General features: G+C 53.3%; 1 pseudogene; it reads right to left on the bottom strand.

Moving 5' to 3' along the window:
- Window positions 1-3,894: 3,894 nt before the first annotated feature.
- LOC140388692 (U2 spliceosomal RNA) lies at window positions 3,895-4,073 on the bottom strand (annotated as a pseudogene).
- Between the last annotated feature and the right edge of the window lie 1,603 nt (window positions 4,074-5,676).

The following is a 5,676-nucleotide window of genomic DNA, read 5'->3' as shown; positions in this document are numbered from 1 at the left end:
TAATGGTTTGTTCCACCCGGGGAAAAAGTCTGTGACTGTCTACTCTATCTATTCCCCTGATCATCTTATAAACCTCTATCAAGTCACCCCTCATCCTTCTCCGCTCTAATGAGAAAAGACCTAGCACCCTCAACCTTTCCTCGTAAGACCTACTCTCCATTCCAGGCAACATCCTGGTAAATCCTCTTTGCACCTTTTCCAGAGCTTCCACATCCTTCCTAAAATGAGGCGACCAGAACTGTACACAGTACTCCAAATGTGGCCTTACCAAAGTTTTGTACAGCTGCATCATCACCTCACGGCTCTTAAATTCAATCCCTCTGTTAATGAACGCGAGCACACCATAGGCCTTCTTCACAGCTCTATCCACTTGAGTGGCAACTTTCAAAGATGTATGAACATAGACTCCAAGATCTCTCTGCTCCTCCACATTGCCAAGAACTCTACCGTTAACCCTGTATTCCACATTCATATTTGTCCTTCCAAAATGGACAACCTCACACTTTTCAGGGTTAAACTCCATCTGCCACTTCTCAGCCCAGCTCTGCATCCTATCTATGTCTCTTTGCAGCCGACAACAGCCCTCCTTACTATCAACAACTCCATCAATCTTTGTATCGTCTGCAAATTTACTGACCCACCCTTCAACTCCTTCTTCCAAGTCATTAATGAAAATCACAAACAGCAGAGGACCCAGAACTGATCGCTGCGGTACGCCACTGGTAACTGGGATCCAGGCTGAATATTTGCCATCCACCACCACTCTCTGACTTCTATCGGTTAGCCAGTTCGTTATCCAACTGGCCAAATTTCCCACTATCCCATGCCTCCTTACTTTCTGCATAAGCCTACCATGGGGAACTTTATCAAATGCCTTACTAAAATCCATGTACACTACATCCACTGCTTTACCTTCATCCACATGCTTGGTCACCTCCTCAAAGAATTCAATAAGACTTGTAAGGCAAGACCTACCCCTCACAAATCTGTGCTGACTATCCCTAATCAAGCAGTGTCTTTCCAGATGCTCAGAAATCCTATCCTTCAGTACCCTTTCCATTACTTTGCCTACCACCGAAGTAAGACTAACTGGCCTGTAATTCCCAGGGTTATCCCTAGTTCCTTTTTTGAACAGGGGCACGACATTCACCACTCTCCAATCCCCTGGTACCACCCCTGTTGACAGTGAGGACGAAAAGATAATTGCCAACGGCTCTGCAATTTCATCTCTTGCTTCCCATAGAATCCTTGGATATATCCCGTCAGGCCCGGGGGACTTGTCTATCCTCAAGTTTTTCAAAATGCCCAACACATCTTCCTTCCTAACAAGTATTTCCTCGAGCTTACCAATCTGTTTCACACTGTCCTCTCCAACAATATGGGCCCTCACATTTGTAAATACTGAAGAAAAGTACTCGTTCAAGACCTCTCCTATCTCTTCAGACTCAATACACAATCTCCCGCTACTGTCCTTGATCGGACCTACCCTCGCTCTAGTCATTCTCATATTTCTCACATATGTGTAAAAGGCCTTGGGGTTTTCCTTGATCCTACCCGCCAAAGATTGTTCATGCCCTCTCTTAGCTCTCCTAATCCCTTTCTTCAGTTCCCTCCTGGCTATCTTGTATCCCTCCAATGCCCTGTCTGAACCTTGTTTCCTCAGCCTTACATAAGTCACATGAGTCGTGTACACTGCCCGGGTAACGGGCGCAGACATGCAGGATCATCATGCGGTGGTCACAGACCACCTGTATGTTCATCGAATGGGTCCCCTTCCTATTGGTGAACACGGCTCTGTTATCTGCAGGTGGCCGCACGGCGACGTGCATCCCATCAATCGCGCCCTGGACCATGGGGAACCCGGCCACGGCAGAGAAGCCCACGGCCCGGGCATCTTGGCTGGCCCGGTCTACAGGGAAGTGGATGTAGCGGTGCGCCATGGCATATAGGGCATCTGTCACTGCCCGGATGCACCGATGTCTGCGATATGCCGGACAGGTCCCCACTCGGTGCCTGGAATGACCCCGTTGCATAAAGGTTCAGGGCCACCGTAACCTTGACGGACACGGGGAGAGGGTGTCCCCCGCCAGTGCCACGCGGTGACAGGTGTGCCAGCAGGTGGCAGATGTGTGCCACGGTTACCCGCCTCATCCAGAGTCTCCTCCTGCATTCCCGGTCTGTGAGGTCCTGGTATGACTGCCGGGGCCGGTACACACGGGGTGCCCTCGGGTGCCTCCGTTGCCGTGGGGCCGCGACGTCCTCCTCCCCCTCCTTGTCCTGTCAGTCAGGTGTCCCTCCAGCCTGGGCGGCTGCCGCCTGCCCCTCTGCGGCAGCCTGCGCGGCCTCTCTGGCACGCTCCTCCTCCTCCTCATCCAGGGCAACATAGACATTAGCGGCTGCCGCCATGGCAGCCAACATCACTGGATGATCGGAAAACATGACGGCCTGGTGGGGGGGGTGGGGAATGACGACATGTCATCATTGCCCATATCCCCTCCTCCCCCCAGCCAGGTGGTATGGACCGCATGGGTCCAACTGTTGGAGGCTGGCACCTGGCCAGGTGGACCAACTCACTTGCCCTCGCATCCCCCTCCCCGGCACGGGCCCCCCATCCTCCTCCCTGGCACGGACACCCCCCCCCATCTCCTCCCCGGCACGGGCCCCCCATCCTCCTCCCCGGCACGGACCCCCCATCCTCCTCCCCGGTACGGACCCCTCCCCCCATCCCCCTCCCCGGCACGGACGCCCCCCCCCATCCCCCTCCCCGGCACGGACCCCCCATCCTCCTCCCCGGCACGGATACCCCCCCTCCCCCTCCCTGGCGCGGACCCCCCATCCTCCTCCCCTGCACGCACCCCCCATCCTCCTCCCCGGCACGGGCCCCCCATCCTCCTCCCCGGCACGGAACTCCCCACCATCCCCCTCCCCGGCACGGACCCCCCATCCTCCTCCCCGGCACGGACCCCCCATCCTCCTCCCCGGCACGGACCCCCCCCCCCATCCCCCTCCCCGGCACGGACCCCCCATCCTCCTCCCCGGCACGGGCCCCCCATCCCCCTCCCCGGCACGGACCCCCCATCCTCCTCCCCGGCACAGACCCCCCATCCTCCTCCCCGGCACGGGCCCCCCATCCCCCTCCCCAGCACGGACCCCCCATCCTCCTCCCCAGCACTGACCCCCCTCCCGGCACTCCCCCGGAGCCCAGCCCACTCTAACCACCCCCCCCCCCCCCCGCCGCACACACACACAGACACAACCCTAGACACACCTCTCCCCACACATTCAGACTGCGGCCACGCCATCGCCTGCCCAGCGGCCAACCCCCCAGGCCGTCACTCACCTCCACGCTGGTCGGCGTGAACCTGGAGCACAGGTTTACGCTGATTAAAAGGAGGTTTGATTTACGTCGACGTGAACGGTCATCACGTCGACGGGACTTCGGCCCATCCGGACGGGAGAATATCGGCAGGCCCAAAATCGGCTGCCTTGCGCACACCCGTGCCATTCTCCGACGTCTGCGGCACCATTAACGCCCCGCCGACCTTTCTCCCTTCGGAGACTTCGGCAACCGGCGAGGGCGGGATTCACGGCGGCCAACGGCCATCCTCCGGCCCGGCGGTGGGTCGGAGAATCGCGCCCCAGGTCACTCCCTGCTCTGTTCACAGAGGACCCAGATGCCCTGTGGAGGACACCATCTGTTTTTGATTTTTAATAACCAATCTGCCTTGCAAAGGCCCACAGGAAGTCTGTGAGCAAATGTTAGTGGAATGAACGGCTAGTAATGATAGAAAATCGGGGGTAAAATTTAAAGCAGAATAACTCCCAGTTTCTCAATGAGACGTCCACAAATTTATTCTCTCCCTTTTAGATCTGTGTTTTTTTTGATTACTTTTTCTGAGTTACTGAGTGTGGACAGGGGCAAATCCCTCATCCAGCTCCTTGCCTGCTCCAAAAACCAATTCAAATTCAAATTGAATCCAATTCATGGTCCCCACAAGAGCGACATACCAGATCTGAGCCAAAAGGCAGAGCAAATACTACACTTGATCTTAGCCAAAAGGCCGAGAAGCGATTAGATCAGTGTTAAATGCAATCCAGGTCCGTGCACTCACAGCTACAGATTAATAGTTGAGAACGGGAAGAGCGTGATTCCCAATCAGATACAGATTCTAATTTCTTCAGGCTGTTTACTGTACCGGCCGCACAGTCACAGACACTTAACCATCTTTCTTTGCCAGCCCCCTTGGAAAGGAGGATCCATCAACACGGGGATTTTTACTCGCTGTTCTCTCCGTACAAAACTAACTTTCGACTTTGCTTCATTTCCGACTGGATGAGAGGTTTCAATATCGCGCCACATATTCCAGCCCATGCTTTCAGCCCTCAAGTATTCGATGCTGGAATATAGGGCAAGATTGAGCAACAGTCGAATCCTTACAGCTGCAGCACTTGGAAGGCCAGGTTTCAGAGCTGGAACAGCGGCTGGGGATACTATGTAGCCTCCGTGAGCGGAGAGTATTGTGGATGGCACATATAGAGAGGTGGTCACACCACAATCTAAGACTGCACAGGCAGGAAGGGAATGGGTGACCACCAATCAGTGTGAGGCAGGCAATGCAGGAATCTCCTGTGGCTATTCCTCTACAAAACAGATATACCGCTTTGGATACTGTTGGGGGAATGGCCTCTCAGGGGAAAGCAGCAACAGCTAAATTGACTGCACCATGGTTGGTTCTGTTGCAAAAGGGAGGAGTAAAAAGTGTGGGAATGCAATAGTTACAGGGCATTCAATTGTAAAGGGAATATATTGGCTTTTTGTGGCCGAAAACAAGACTACAGGGTGGTATGTTGCTTCGTGGTGCTAGGGTCTAGGATGTCTCGGAGCAGCTGCAGGACATTCAGGAGGGGGAGGGTGAAAAGCCTCACATTTGTACACATTGGTACAAATGGCATAGGTTAAAAAAAGGGATGAGTTCTTAAACGTTAAGAGTTGGGAAGTAAGTAAAAAAAAGTAGGACTCAAAGATAGTGATCTCAGGATTACTACTGGTGCCACGTGCCAGTCAGAGCAGAAATAGCAGGATATAGCAGATTAACCTGAAGATATGGTATGAGGGTTTCAATTTTAGATTCCTTGGACATTGGGATCAGATCTGGGGGAGGTGCGATGGGTTACACCTGGGAAGGACCAGAACTGATGTCCAACGGGGAGTTTTTGCTAGAGCTGTTTGGAGATTTTAAACTAAAATGGTAGGGGGATGGGAACCTATGTAAGGGGTCAGAGAGGGGGAAAAACAGGCAAGAGCAAAAGACAGAACTGGGGAGAAGAAAAGTGATAGGCAGAGAAATCAAGGGCCAGAATCAAATTGGCCACAGTGAAAAATAATGGGAACGGGATAAGGAATGTTAAAAAGACAAGCCTTAATGCGCGGAACATTCGCAATAAAGTGGATGAATTAATCGCGCAAATAGATGCAAATGTGTATGATATAGTCGGGGTTACAGAGACATGGCTGCAGGGTGACCAGGGATGGAAATTGAACATCCCGGGGTATTCAGTATTTAGGAAGGACAGAAAAAAAGGAAGAGGCGGTGGGTTGCATTGCTGATTAAAGAATAGATTAACGCAATAGTGAGGAAGGATATTAGCTCTAACTATGTGGAATCCTTCTGGTCG

The sequence above is a fragment of the Scyliorhinus torazame genome, chromosome 13 (genome assembly GCF_047496885.1).
Source record: "Scyliorhinus torazame isolate Kashiwa2021f chromosome 13, sScyTor2.1, whole genome shotgun sequence".
NCBI classification, from domain to species: domain Eukaryota; kingdom Metazoa; phylum Chordata; class Chondrichthyes; order Carcharhiniformes; family Scyliorhinidae; genus Scyliorhinus; species Scyliorhinus torazame.
The sequence above is the reverse complement of the archived record's forward strand: the minus strand, read 5'-3'. Positions and strand labels throughout refer to the sequence as shown.